Consider the following 16,025-nt stretch of genomic DNA (forward strand, 5'->3'; position numbering starts at 1 on the left):
TAGGTTTGACGTAGTAAATCAACCAGCAATAATGTTTGTTTAAGTATACTTTCACTGGAACTCAAAGTGTCAATAAAATGATTGTTGAAGGGGTAAGGGTGACCTGATTTTCAAATCTCAAATTTGAGATCTCATCTTCGAAGTCAATCAAAGCTTAACATTCGTGGCAATTATATGCTAAGAAAGCATCTCGACTTGCTGGTAGATACCAGAAAAAAAGGTCTCGAGGGCAGAGGGTTAAAAGTCTACCAACAAGCGATATCTGTAGAAAAAAAGACTGTAAAAAATTTCAGTCAAGGCAACAATAACGATTATTGCGACAGACTCGACAAGGCGAATTGTTCACCTCGAGAGGGAGAATGTGGCTGACCGACGATGGAAAGTTCTGCTGCGTATTGTTTTTCAAACCGTGTCAAATTAAATTCCAACCCTGTCCGTCTCTATCGAAAGTACAACGCCAGGGTCGCAGATGGCGTGGAAGAAGATGCTGGGAGGGATGGAAAATAGAGAAAAAGGGAGGATCGTAGGGGAGGCATGGTTGGGCAGGGCGAAGGGTGGGTTCATGGACGTTCGGATACCATCAAGCCCCACCTTCCATGTGGGCTAGAGGTGGCCTCGTAAGGGGTGCACAAAATCAAGCATCGACCTTTCGACACCCGTTGTCAGATGTCTCTGTCTCCGATGTCCCGCGACATATGCTAATTACTCCTTTATCTCTGGTCTACGCTCTGGTTGGCCGGATGATTAAGGCGAGACACGGTAATTCGTTTCACAATTTCCCAGGTTCCTAATAAAAAGCGGGAAATTGTACTTTGTGAATTACGCATGGCCCATACGACGATACTAATCATGTCATCGCGACGACATGTTAAGGGGAAACACTCGGAATTTTATTCGTAGAATATTGCATAATTAACTTGATTAATTCATGAAACGTAGGAATTTGTTAAAAATTACTCTGGGATATTTGAGACTCCGTGTTTTTCAAATGTTTGTACATTTCTAAAAGCAGCCGTGTTTTGCAAATGTGTTCTTGAAGGATTAATGAATACCACGAGGTAGAAAAGTAAAATATAATATAGAGGCTCCAAATCAAATGTAATGGAAAACATGCGGTATTATAAATCCGAATATATGCAACAATTTATTTACTCCTTTTTATCGACTCCATTTATTATTGCATTTGTATTCGTAGTTTTGTAAATTAACATTAAATATTTAAATTAAAAAACTTTTATTTATGTACTCGAATTCATAACACTAAATTTTCGTATATATCTGAATTAAACACTTTCTACAAACATACGTTGTTATAAGTTGAACTGATACATGTGAACAACTTTTATTTCTTACTTCGAAATATTGCAAGTTGTCTAATTACTTTTTCATGCTTTTATTTGTAGACATTTCATCGTTTATACTGAGAAATACCTACAACTAAGGGCAGAACTCTTACTATGTTTTTCATAATATAGTCTTCGTATTCATTTAATTTATTAATTAGGAAAATTAATGTTAAAAAGAGGCTGTGCTGTTCAACAATTCATCTTTCCTTAAAGTTGGCCGATAATGAAATTGCGCCTGAGAAGTGCGAGCGAAAATAATAACATCATCTGTAAACGGTTGATTTGGCGCCATCTCGTGATAAAATTAGGGAAACGGTATTCGGACTTCCGGCGGCGCGAGCAAAAAAAAATCGATTTCATCCTACTCGGCCCACTTCCAACCCTCTGCGTTCCTCTCCACCTCCGGCGCTCCTAACTTCCGGGGAAGACGCGGAAACGCCGCCGGATGTCGCCTCTGGACGGCACCGAGGTTCTCTTGCAGCTTGCCAGACGGCGATTAAACAGAAACAAAAAGTGAAAGCGAGAATTACGAGGGAAAATGGATTATTCGCTACGGTGGAATCTGAATCAACGCCAGTTAGTCGTCGCCCAGTCTTCGATCTCAATTTCTATCGTTATTACGTTCCTCTCTTGAGCCTAGCCGCAATATTTCCATTGCGTTATCCATTTCGATGTTTGAGAGGACAGAGCAGAGAAAAACACGAGAACTGGGAAAGTTTTGGTTTCTTAAATAAAATTCGGTAGATCTTCAACAACAGTACTGTGAAGTATATAAAATACTTTTGTTGTATAAGTAGGCAAGGGAAATAGAGATTACTTTAAAAGCATTCAACTTTATATTAAATTATTGCGGATGACGTAACAATTTCTGATTGTAGACTCTATTCAAGGCAAGCTTTAAGTATCAATAAAAATTCCTAATTGAATTTCGCATACGGTAAGCTAGAAAAAGTTTGGATAGCACGGATTTATTAAAACTGTATCGAAATAAAAAGGCAATGTATGGCCTGCCAATGGCTCCAATTTCTAAGCAGATACGACAATAAAGAAATAAACTAAGAAGAAACTAATACATAGAAAACATCGTTGAAACAATGATTAAAATATTGCATATAGGTGGCGTTCACTTTTTGACTCTACATTTCAATATAATACTTTCCCTCCAGCTTAAAATTCTTGAATATTATTGCCGAGCCTCACTCGACATAAGTCTGCAAAGGGTTAAAAGTGTATTGAAGTAAAAAGGCAATATGTGATCTGCCAATGACTCCATTTGCAAACAGATGCGATAATAAAGAAATAAACTAAGAAGAAACTAATACATAGAAAACATCGTTAAAACTGTGATTAAAATATTGCATATAGGTGGTGTTCACTTTTTGACTCTACATTTCAATATAATACTTTCCCTCCATCTTCAAATTCTTGAATAGCTTTCATTTAATAACCTGTACTCGTTATTAACGCACTATGAATACGAATAATTCTAATATAAAATAACGAAACTATCAGTAAAGTAAGAAAAATACTTTCCTACATTCAACGAAGACGAATCCCCCCAAAAACAAACTATGCTTTCTCGACAAACTATGAAACGCAGCCGTCCAGCTGGCATACCAAGAAGAAGAAACATCCTAAGAACTGAAAAATAAATAAATACAATCACGTTTCCATGAAAGTGTATCCGCCATCGTTAATCCGTCTCCCGGCCTTCGCAGTTGAAAATAAACCTTCGGTCGTTTCTAAGACAACGGTCCCGACGTAAGCGAAATGAAAAGCTGGACGAGGAGAACAATTACACGGTTATTGAGTAGAGGCAAAGAAAAACAGGCGAGGTCCGAGTCATCGACAGTACGTCGAACGAATGGAATACATCAGAAGATCAGAAAGCGTGGAGGAAGAAGGAAACTGGCACGTCTTTGATCAGAGCGACGATTTACATAAGATCGGTGCCACTGGTCCATTATGAGGAGCACAATGCCAACGCGAAGGTTAGCGTTTTTTTGCACCGTAGCCCTGCTCCCCTCAGCCGTTCCTCATTCCACCAGTTCATTTGCATACCGTAGGCTAGTTTCCCACACGTCTTAGCAGCGATCGTTCCGTCCTTCTCTTTGCCCAGCCACCTCGCCTAGCCTCCGTCTCTCTCAGGCTTCCTTTACCTTTCCCTTGCTCGTTTCACAACCCTTTCAGCCGGCAGAGACAAAAAAGCCAACAGACTACGAAAAAACAGACGCCTTCCTTCTTCCAGGATGCTGGCATTTCCTGGCGAAACTTTTCTCAAGACGACGCGCGTGTGTGCCATTCAGAACGCGCCGTGTCGAGTTCGTCGTCGATGGAATTGTTGGCATCGTGTATTTTCTGCGCTATTCAATTTCGATGCTACAATAAATACGGAAATCCTTGTTAGGAAAATACGCCACGAGCATTGTGCGCTGTGAAAACGTTTGCGGAATTTTTCCATCGAAGCTGGCTGAAGGAAGCCGTGGAATTTGAGGCTATATTAAAATCTTATTCGAATAACAAACGGCCAGCATTTCTATTTGAATTTTAATTTGGAATTCTGTTCGTTCAACCGATGTTTGTGATTTTAGATTCTATTTTCATTCATTAGTACTGGGAATAAAATTGTTACATTAAAATATGACGTGGGATGGGTAAATCAAATTTGTATAGAGTTATAAATGGAGGAAAGCAATAACGGTTCAATTGCGAGTGAAGCAGCGCGCATGAAGTTACTATATCGAGAACATTTCTAGGGAAAATATGGTTCTCTTAAATTATTAATATGTATTCTATTTATAAATTTAAATGAAACACTGATTATCTGTATTTAAAAATAAAAAATTCAAATATACATACAGGAAATATATTAAACACTAGATAAAATATTAGTTACTATTTTAGCACAAAGACTAATTTTACTCCTTTGTCAAAGCAATCTTAATCACGTGACAATCGGACAAAGATTGCATCGACTCAACCTGCCACCTAAATACCTCCCGTTCGTGATTCGTAATTTATTCAGTGAGCCAATGGAAATGACTCATTCCGCAGTTAAGTGATCATAGAATCCTCCGTTTAGGGGTAGCGCATAAGCAACGGACGATAACGCGCAAATAAACGTTAAATGGACAAGGTGAATGCGGAAGTGCGGTCGCAAAGGAAGGGACGAATTTTAAAGAACCGCAAGGAAAGTTTACGAGCTGCCAACCTCGCGTAATGACTGTCGTTAACCACGCCACGGACCTCTCCAGCGGAGAACCAGACTTTTGTATGCTAATGACAGGGTGGTCCGGTTTCATCCACCCTTGGGTAAAAAATCTTAGGGGTCAACAGACCCATCGTTCGCCCGAGTTTTAAGTCTCCCTCGAGTACCATTGACCTCGAATTAAAAACGGGCTCGACCTTCGGCCTGTTGAAAACTTCACGAGCCTTACTTTTCGCAAATTCATTGACGAACACGCTCGACCCGCCCGATGCTCCTTATTCGTACAAAATTAACTTCCGGTTGGGAACTGCCACTCGTTGGCGAGAAGCAAGTTACGGGACCCTCGGGACAACGGCGTGCAATTCGCTGAAGTAACGCGTGCATTAATATTCATTAAATTGCACTCGCTGCTCTCATTCGAGGTAAGTATTTTTCGAGGGGTACGCGTTTCCCCAAGTAACCTAGAAAAAAGTACCAGTAGCACAACAGGTGTTGATGCGTTTATTTCGTTTCTCGATGTCGTAAAACATCTTAACTCCTTCAGGTTAAATGGATTACATACTATCCCATCTATTACTTAGTTTCAATGTAGAATTTAGGTTTAATTTTAGAATATTTTTTTTTAACCGTGTGATTCCAAGTAGTAGTAGCCATTTTGCTTGGTTTTATTTTTAATAGGCGTTAACAATAGGAATGGAAATGGAATGGAAATATTTATCGACGATGAGAATTTGTCTTATTGTTTTTAAATGGAAAAGCAGGGATTACGTCACTCATCCATGATAAAATTAAATAATAATAGAAATAACTTCCCAGTACTTTTCATAATATAACTATAAGTTAAATCAAAATACCCAAAAATGTAACGAATAAATAAATCCAATAGCCAATGGATTGCTCCAATTAACTAAGCAATTACTAAATTTAATAAACACTTTAAGAAATCTGTACTAAACATAACTCTCCATAATGAATATAAATTTTGAAATAGAAATGCCTCTTAACTATTTATAAAAAGTACATGGATAATTGTTTAAGCGGCAATGAAACTGTGACGAACGGTACAAAACACGGTTACCCGTATAATATTGTTTTACATCACGAGCTCTACAGAATTTTAAACGGTAAGTTCTCTCTCATGGCTGTTCGGATTTCATTCACCCAGGTGACACCGTGACATTGGGTTCTAGGGGAATTATTCAAAACCAGGCCTGGCTGGCAAAAGTGCAACCGTCCCTGGCACCGTAATCCCATATCCGATTTGCATAAAGGAGGAATGCAAAAAACCAACAGAGGGAAAAACAAAAGCGGCAGGAACGTTTGATAAAACGCACGACAGATTTTGTTCAAGACAAAACATTCTGTACCAAATTATACTGTACATAGTATAAACAAAATTATTAGTTATTTTACATAGCGTGAATAATTGCGACATTGTTCAAGAATTTCGATTTAACAAAATATTGTAAAATTTTGTTCAAAACAACACTCCTTCGTCACGATAGAGTCTATTATTTTCGTTTAAATTACACAAATTAGCTCAAATACATCTTTCTTGTTCTTTTCTAACTCTCGGTGACTCAAATTTTATTTTAATTCCAGAAACCTATAAAAAGAAAATATTTCTCAGTTGTTTATATAATCACGATTGAATGAAAAATTGAACATTGCACAGTTGAACCAGCAGAGTTACCACATATTCCTATAAGAAAGCATCACACATCACTTAATAGATTAATAAATTCCAAAATTTCCAGTGATATACTTACGACGTGTTCTTACAGAAAAATCTTTACATGTCCAATGTGTTCGAGTCTTCGTTATTTCATGGACGCATAAAAAACAAACAATTAATATATGTTAATTAAATTCGAACAATTAAAATAAAATTCAAAGTTTTCGATCGAGTATAAGATCAACTTCTTTAACACTTTCAGCAAATTCAGACCATCACTGCTAAATCAACTCACTAAATTATCCTACTGAAATACCTAGTAAACCAAAATAATTTCTATGGACTTCAAATCGACGCGACGCCATGTCGCAGCTTCGACGCGGGCCAAGTCATGCGTGGAGTCCCCGAAAACCCCTTGGGCCCTCGGCACACCTAACGATTATGCGCGTGACGAAAGAGATCTTGGCAGAGGCGAGTATGCTAATCAGCAGGCATAATGCGGTATCGATACGCCGGTGAAAGCCAATTATAGCGTGGGGATCCGTCGCGTTCGGTGCGCTCTCTCGAGGAACGTCGTGAGACGCACAAAGGGGTGGCACAGCGAAGCGACGCATCGGTGAGAAAATGAATAGGAAATGAAAAAAGAGAAAAGGAGGAAGAACGAGGACGGGGCCCTCGCAGACAACGCCATAGGCGGAGACCTCGTTGGCCCGTTGTTCGAAAGTGCTATTTGTATTTATTCGGGCCCCTTTGTTCGTGCCTCGTGATTCACGGGGAGGGGGGGTGGGGCGAGCAACGCGAGGGAAAGAGAGAAAAAAAATTATTCGGAGACGAGGCAAAGGGTGAAGTCCACTAGTCGTTACGAGGCTACATAGCGTTTCGGTCGGGGTAAAAAAATAGTTCTAACGCGCCGGTACTGTTTGCCCTCGAGTGTGTCTGACCAGTGACGGTGACTGTTTTCCAATTTTTCCGGAAAGTTGCGCGACTCTTCGTTGCCCAGTGCTCAAAATAATTGGGGGGGTTCGACTTCCATGGCAACTTTGTCTTTTTGTGAACCGTACTCGAGGCTTCAGGCCGTATTGTATAGACAGTGAAAGTGTTACTTTTATATACATGGACTGATACGTCGTATATTTGTATCGGATGTTTCCAAATTAAAAAATCGTACCGATTGCGAACGAACATGTTCCGCAAGTGAACATGTGTTTGTCCAAGCATTTTGTTTACACGTTTTAACCATTAGATTTTATAAACCTCTTCGGTATGTCTGATGAAAAAAAGAGTTTGTTCTGTAAAATATTACGAAATTGAATAAGTGTGAAATGTAGAAAATTTATAAAAAACATATATAAAACAATTATTATTATAAAATGTGTACTATAGTATATAGTATATGTGTACTAAATGTGTATGTAGTATTATACTGCAAACTAAATAGAGAAACATAAGTGATAGTTATTAATATATTCGTAACATTTTTTAGATTCTTATTCTAATTAAGGAAGTGTCCATATACTTACGAACGGAGGTGTACATACATACAACCATTGAAATCAATAATTCAAATAAAAAGTTAGAAAATAAAGACAAAATACAATTTTTTAATTATATTATTCTCGAATAATAATAGTAATAATACTTATAGTAACTGCTTAGTGCAGAGCGTACAAATTACCTTTAATGAATGCAAATAGTACACACATAAATCCACTAATAATGTAATATTATTACTTAAAAAAAATTATAGGTTTTCTACACATTTCTACTAAAGCATCAATTGCTTTACATTGACACATTTTTTCTTCTGCACGCTTGTCAACAATTTATCACAACGCGTTCGTTCAATTGGGATACATCATCCCCATAAATTCATCTCTCTTCCTCGTTTCAACGTAATCGTACCAATTTCGCCGTAACTCGGTGCGCTAATTGCACACCTGTAAGGATAATAAGAGTCGAGCGTTTAGCGAATTTCTCTGAAAAAAACATCGTGTGAACAGATGCCCGAGCGGGGTTGAGTTAATTCCAGAAATCGAATTACGAGAGCAAGCGTTGACTCCGTCATGCAGATTCCCTCGTTTCCGTTGGTGTAGTATGTGACGAGATGATTCCATGTGTGTGTGAATGCATCTCGTGCAGCGGATGCAACTGCGAGTGGCCAGTAGCTCGCAAAACGACTGACCGCTCGGTGCATCCCCCTCGGCGCTTATTCGACGAGCCTCGCGAGTGATCCATCGATAGGATTTTTTTCAAAAATTCCTCGCGAACCTAGCGTGATCTACGCGTGGAATTATGTCTTGCTGAAACCCTAGTTATTTCGTCGATCGGAACGTATACGACGGGAAGTGTTGACGCGAAACGAACGTTGTAAAACTCAGGCAACGCGCTCGGACTCGACCCTGATGGGAAAATTATGCCCGAACGTATCTCGAAACGGGGCAGGCGTGTCGGTTGTCCGTGTAATAAAGTTTTTTAATAATTTCTACATATTGTAAGTTCATTTTACGCGGGATACCGGGCACGCTCGACAGCAAGGAAAACCGGACAAGTAATTTCATAATGTCACAAAATGAAGTTGCGACAGTTTTTACATGGTCGAAGTACGGAAGGAAAAGTTCCCGTTATAAGTTTTAATGGTACATAAATAAACGGCGACGTTGTAATAGAGTTTCGAGCAGAACGAGTTTCCCAGGCGAGATTCGATGCAAAGGTAACACGGCCCCCGTTATAAATATTCAATCATAACCGTGACATTTTTCCTCTCGCGACGGTGCGCGTCACGTGAGACCGGGGCTGCGATAAGCTTAATTCGACGAGCATGTGCTAGCATTATAAATTAACCGCGCGCCCCGAGCCCGACGTTTTCGATGAAAATTATAGAAAATTAACGAGCCGTCCGCCTGAAGCCAAATTCGCGCTCGTTTATGCGCGGTACAACGTGGTCGTGGTTCGTTCTCGATGAAATGCGAGGCCAGTTATTATTCCGGTATCAGCTTGAATTTTTTTAGTCGTATAACGATTTGTATACAGTTTATATCGATGCTTTGTTTGATACGTTTATTCGACCAGGCAGTTGTGAAACTTTTATTCATTGAATGTTAAATGTTGTTTTATTTTATAGTCCAAATTGTAATTTTTGTCGAAGTACTTCATTATTTATTAAATTTTGTTGCTTTATGTAATAATACTGTTAGTGACGTATCAAAGAAAATATTTAACAAAAAAAACAGGATGTTTTAACATACATCCGATTTAAACAATGTCAATAAATTAAATAAAGAAATAAATATCTAATTTCAATAAATAAATATATTAATTAACTTATTTGCTTTATATCGTTTTGTGACATAATATTCTACTACCTACCTACACCGTTAAATATTAAGTTTGTTTATAGCTAGTATAGGTTTATGTTTACAGATTCTCTTCTTCGTTAATAAACTGTGCAACATAATGTCTTTACGACACAATTTTGCATTATTAAATAATTCTTAAATTACCCGATGAGAACCAACGGATTCATCGTAGTAAAGACCTATTTTCCTTTTATTTGTTACTCAAAACTGCTATTTAGGTAAAAATTTCGCCCATCCCTGCCCGGAACGAGCGTCCCTCCCCTTTAAAACGGCGCTCGGTTAGATTTAAACTACCCCGAACTAAAACCAAGGGACCATCTGCGCAGACCTCGCGATCAACGACACTGCAGAACAAACGATTGACGCTAACCTTAAAAAATACCTACATTTGCAAAATGTTTCCAGCGCACCCCAGGTGTCCTCGTATTCTACAAACAGGAAACGAATCTGTAACAACAAGTTGCACTCCCCAAGACTGATGTCTCCGAGGAAAAGCCCGGGTGAAACATTTTTCATTTTCTTTCCATTTTGCCTGATATTCAATCGCGCGAAGTGAACCTGCCAGAATCCATTCCCGATAAGAACGGCGAAAAGGAAGGGATGAAAGTGGTTCGTGGCTCTAATACACGCGGGGGTGCGTGTAATTCCGAGGCCGCGCCATATTTTAACATCGTTCCGAGTTACATTATGTTTCAGCAAAATGGTCGGCGCACACGTGGCAGTGCCGTCGACGGGGAGGGTGGTTTATCTCGAATACACAATCCCACCCTCCCGGGCCACCCTCGCCGGGTGAACGCGACGGGGCGGCAGAGGGAGGGTGGCGGAAGGGTGTGGAGGGTGCGGACCTGCATGGGAGGGCGGTTCAAGGGGAACACGGGTGAGAGGGTGGAGGTCGACGACGACCCTCGGTAACCAACGCCCACCACTAGCCACGTTCCCCTTCCACGTTGGCTTTCGCGACGTCTAAGGGACGGGGGAGGGTGGAAGGCAAGCCGGTACGGCGTGCGAGCTAACGACGTTCTTTCGCTTTTCGCGAAGAAAAGAGTGAGCGGGCACCGCGAAACGTGGAAGCGAGAGGACGAGATCGGGAGTACCAACGAAAGCGGAAAGGATGAGAGAGAAAAGGGGTGGGAGGGTGGTACAAACCACCTACCCCCCGTCTTTCTTTTCCTCTTTGCTCCCTCGCGCTCTGGTTCTTTGTGAACATAGACACGAACAGGGGAGACTGCAGCAGGTAATGATGTACCGCGGTAAATTTCCTGCGGAAAATTACCCGCGCGGTTCCCCGCGACTTCGCGGCCAAAAGGTAATCATTTTCTTTTTGTAACGCGACCGGCAAACATTACGTGCACAGCCGCGGACCGGCGAAAGTTGTAACAATGCGGACGCGATTTATTCAATTATTAACGACAACGCCGGACGGCTGGGGACGACACGGTTTACGTTTCAGGGGGATGAAAGAGGTTCGTTAGTTGATGCCCGTTGTCGCGAATCCTACTGTTGTATGAAAATTTACCTCCTTCGTTGGTCGTGTATTTTTTCAATTTTTTTCGAGAGAACGGGCAATCGGAATTTCACGGACAGGGTTGTTGTTCGTGTCTCGGTTGTAAAAGTATCGAGACGAGGCTCGTTTAAACATCTCGAAAGACATTGAAAAACGGAAAAACTAGAAAAATACGATAGGTTCTAAATAGAACCACCTCTAACACTATTTAGGTATATAGAGAATAACTTTGTATTATATGGACACAGTTCAACCCCTTAGGACTTTAACTTTTCTCTTTGGCTATTGGACTATTCTTCGTCTGCCTTGAGTTACGTAGCGGTTGATTTTAAGGAACAATGTTAAAACAATTTTTATAACGTGGATTTCCACTAATACCTATTTTATAAAGTTAAGTAATTTGACTTCCAAGGGCCTGGCTTTATGTCGCATATTCTTGACATTTTCACGTTCACTATAATCTTATTAATTTCATATAAGTTCACTTGTATTACCTATAAAATAAAATTCTATTTTTTCAATAATATCATTTACTATTCAATTAAACTATTACGATACAACAGATCAATTATCATAGTCACAATTTTTTCTATTAAATTATTATTCACTTTAAATGTACAGCAGAATGGAGAGGCGTTCCAAAATTTTACCAAGTCTATATTATTTAAAGCAAAAGAATATCTCGAACAGAAAGCCGTCTAAGCTGTCTTATTTTGCACATAAAGATTCCTCTCGACGAATTTGAAATACTTCTCCTACACGGCGCGTACAATAAAACTTTTTTTACGTTACACGAAGAGGGCTGATAGAAGGGGGATGAAAGTATCTGGCGGAATCGCTGTCGTCTCATCCGTTCAATTAATTTGTTCTGGATAAACGGAGCATGACTGAGCGTGGCCGACGAAACGCGGACTTTTCGAGAGGAAAACAAGATGTCAAGCAAGAAAGAGAAATTCCTTCCTGCAGCGGCCAATGCATGGAAACCCCTCGAAGGCGTATCGTGAACGAGACAACCGATAATTTGTTTTGGACCTCTTCTCTCCTTCGCAACAGAGAGTACACGGGACAGCGAACTTTTGCATTGTTACGGAATCGAGTGTCGCATTCGCTGACTGCCGACAATTTCGAAGTTTTAATTTGAGTTTGAGGATTCATTAGGGACATTATGCTCCGCCCGGCAAACTTCCAAGCAGCCACGCGAACGCCACCCCCTCCTCCACCCCTCAAGTCGCCCAAAACACCAACCCCCAACCCCTCGACCACCCTCTCTATCTCATACCACTCGAATCACGGGGGCACAGATCGAATAATTCCAGAGTCGCAGATCGTGTCCCTTCTTTCCCATTATCAGAAAGCAACTTTTTATTCGACTGACATCGAAAGGAACCGTTTGACAATGCGACGCGTGATTATTCGACACTTCCCAACACGAAATCTATGATCCAAAGGCAACGCGAGCCGTGCTCGAGAGAAGGACTATTCTTTGCGAGGCGGACCAAAGGATCCTCCAAATTTACGAAATTCTTTTCTAATGAATTTGAAATTAAAATTCTTATAAAGGGAAGAGCGAAATTGTTTTGGCGCTGGACTAATTGTAAGTATTGCTGCACCCCTTTGTGTAACTTTATGCAGATTTTATCCTACTGTTTTGAACGTATGTCATATATTTGTAAAAAATTCTGGGACTTTCAACTGGTTGGTTTTTATTTAAACAAAAGCAAGTTACATTGCGATCATTAGTTCACACTGTTAACTGACTTTTATTGAATGATACATAGATTACAAGAATAAAAGTTCTTGAAAATAGTGAAAGATTAATTTAGTAGTTAAATACCAAGTTGGATCTCTTCAGACTCCAACAGTACCATCACCCACAAAGGTTACAGTGCTATACACACATAATATACAAATCGTTCGCACAATCTAAATTTTCAAGAAAATCAATTTTAAGAACATATTGGCCCATTCGTCTGGACATTTCTACTTATTTTTATCAATTTCAGTATTTACAAACATTAACGATAGTAAGCTACCATCTATTTCAACCGTCTCCAACTAATTGGAGTGTAAGATCTAAATAAACCTGTCCAATAGAACTCGCATTCCTCCCAGGTCGAATCTGTTCGGTTCCCAACAGTACCCTATGGAACAACGGTCAGAAGGACGCACAGCTGTCGTTCACTTTCACCTATCGCGCTGTCATCGATTATCTCTCTCTCTCCCTCTCTCTGTCTCTCTCTCTCTCTCCTTTTTTTCCTCTCTCTCTTTTTTCGAGCAAAAGTATCCGTCGCCAGTGCCAAGATCGCGAATGAATCGATACGAGAGGTGGATGTACGGGGTCGTCCGATGGAGAGAACGAGAGAGGATAGAAGGATGACGGAGGTGAGGGAACGAGGGTGGTTTTTGAGGGAGATGTTTCGTTCGTAGGCAGGAGCCTCCCTCCCTCCCGCTCCTGAAGCTCCAGCCCAGAAGTCCCGCAGCATAATCTCCGTCTCTCTGGCCCGTCTCTTTCGCATCCCTCTACCCCAACGGCGAAACTCGCTCATCCTCTGTTCCGCGAGCACAGTCCTCCACCCATCTCCGGTGTAAAACTCCCTCTCTCCTTTTTCCTCCCTCTCGGTGCCGTGACGTAAATGCCAGAGAAATGGGCTGGAGGGGCTGCGAGAACGTGGCGCGGGCAGTGACGCGTGTGCACGCAGGAAAACTCTTCTTATTTATATGCTCCACGCTGCCATGGCGAATCGATATTTCGCATGAGTTCACTTGGAAAAAAGGAAAAAGGAAGGAAGAGGGTCACCCCCATACGACGGGGGAGGGGGGGTGATTTCCTTTTCCGCTTTCAGCCGAGCGATGGCTACTTTCTTGCGTATCCTGCTTTTTCCCTTAACCGGTTAGCTGTGGCGCCCCCCTTTTGAGAGCGCGCATCTATGTGTGTCGCGAAAATCGAGCGATGACGAGTACACTCGTCATACCCAGCAGACTGATTAACGCCGAGATGCGAACCTTTAACATCTACGTTTGTGGGACTGGTTTCTTGAAAGCATAAACTGTCCCTTCGAATGTAACATCGCAGGGTGATTATTTGAAAAAAAAAAAGAATCGAAAATGTAAAGTAAAGGTTTACTGTGGAGAACTTCGTTTTCGAGGAAATCAAGATTAAATATTTGTAGGGCACACGTGTTATTGGCAAGTCGCAGTCAATGGCTCACGTGCTTCGAGAATTTTGAAAATTAATTTTCTCAAATGCGAGGCCTTGCACAAGAAATTTTATTCTACAGTCTCGATTTATTTTCAGATGAAGAATTTTTTTCTAGATGTACAGTGAACATAAATTTATAATATACGATATTATGTCTCTATTTGTTGGATGTTCAACGCGAGGTTCGCATAGATAGTTGCATAAATTCAAAGTACATATGCTATAGAAACCCAAAACAGTACATACATATACAAGAATAATAATAAAAAAAATATATACATGTCGAATAGAGTAACCTCCTGCTTTTCGAAGTCGGTTAAAAAATTCTCGAGAACCTTCAAAATTCCGTTGTCTAAACAAAATGGTGGCTTAAACATTCGATATTTTTACATAACATTTCAATGTAACCAGTAATAAATTTCTCCAAAGTAATAAATTTCTCTTGACTCTTGCGTATTATATTTCCAACGAAATTCCCCCCTAACATTTACCAAGTGATAACGTTATATTCAGAAAATTACTTCCAACGCGAAACGTCCATTACGACGTTGAAGACAATTTTTACCAGTAAAAACTTTACTTTCGCAAACACCATGGCGCTCTTTTTTGCACGTCGCGTGAGTTCGATGGAAGATTCTTACATATCGCAGTTGGCAAGATTAAGCCACGGAAAGACCCGCGGCGGAGAGAAAGGGAGGGAAAAAAGGGGGTGGCCAGAAAGACGCGAGGGTGGACCACGGTAGGAAGCGGATGAAACGTAGTTGGTTCGTATCAGCATAATGTAGATATCTATTCCTTGCCTCTTCCGTTAGCTTCGAGGTTTGGAGATGGCTGGAATACGGGACGGGGGATGAAATTGAAATGAAACTACCCGAAGGAGCAGACGGACCCGCGGGTTTCCAAACCAGGAGAAAGATTAAAACGCGACCGAATGGATGCGAAAGAAAGTTTAGCTGGCGAACTATACTCCAGTCCGAACTGTACACATAGAAACGAGTTCGCTGTGTATGCAGCCCCCTTCGCGAGTCTCGAGCGATTCTTTCTGGAACTGGAAACTAACCGGAAAATCTGGATGCAATTGTAAATTGAAACTGCCCGTTGCTGACCGCTATCAATCACTATGCCACCAACTGCTCGAACGAGTGATCGAAGACCGAGTTTATTCTGCAACCTTGTAGAGCAACTCAAGATTAAATATAAGAAAGCAATCTTTGCTTTGATATTATTAAAATAAACAGAAAAGTGAGGGGAAGGGAAATCAGGATCTCAGATAACAGTGACAAAAGTGACAAAGGAGAGAAAATGTTCTGATTCTCAGTGAAAACGAATTTCCATTATTATTATAATGTGTAAATTGTAACCACATTAGGGGTGATTTTTCGAAAAATGTTAATTATATTCTTAAACAAATCATAGCTCTGTAATTTCACTATATTTGCTGCAAAACTCACGGATGTGCACTAAAGAAAAGAGAATATATTCGCTAGAACCAGTTGCAGCCACAAAGGGTTTAATGCTTAATGAAGAATGACGTAATATTTTATAAGGGTTTCTAAATACGTTACAAATTAGGAAAGAATTTCTTAAATTGTACGATAAACATTCAATCTCACCCGCTGTCACCTTTTTTTTCCTTTCCGTTTCTCATTCTTTCCATCGTGGCGCGAAGAAAGTAAGCGCGTGGCGGTGTGAAATGGAATTAATTATGAGAACGTCTCAACAGGTGGGTGTAGACGT

This window comes from Hylaeus volcanicus, chromosome 2 (assembly GCF_026283585.1).
Source record: "Hylaeus volcanicus isolate JK05 chromosome 2, UHH_iyHylVolc1.0_haploid, whole genome shotgun sequence".
NCBI lineage: Eukaryota > Metazoa > Arthropoda > Insecta > Hymenoptera > Colletidae > Hylaeus > Hylaeus volcanicus.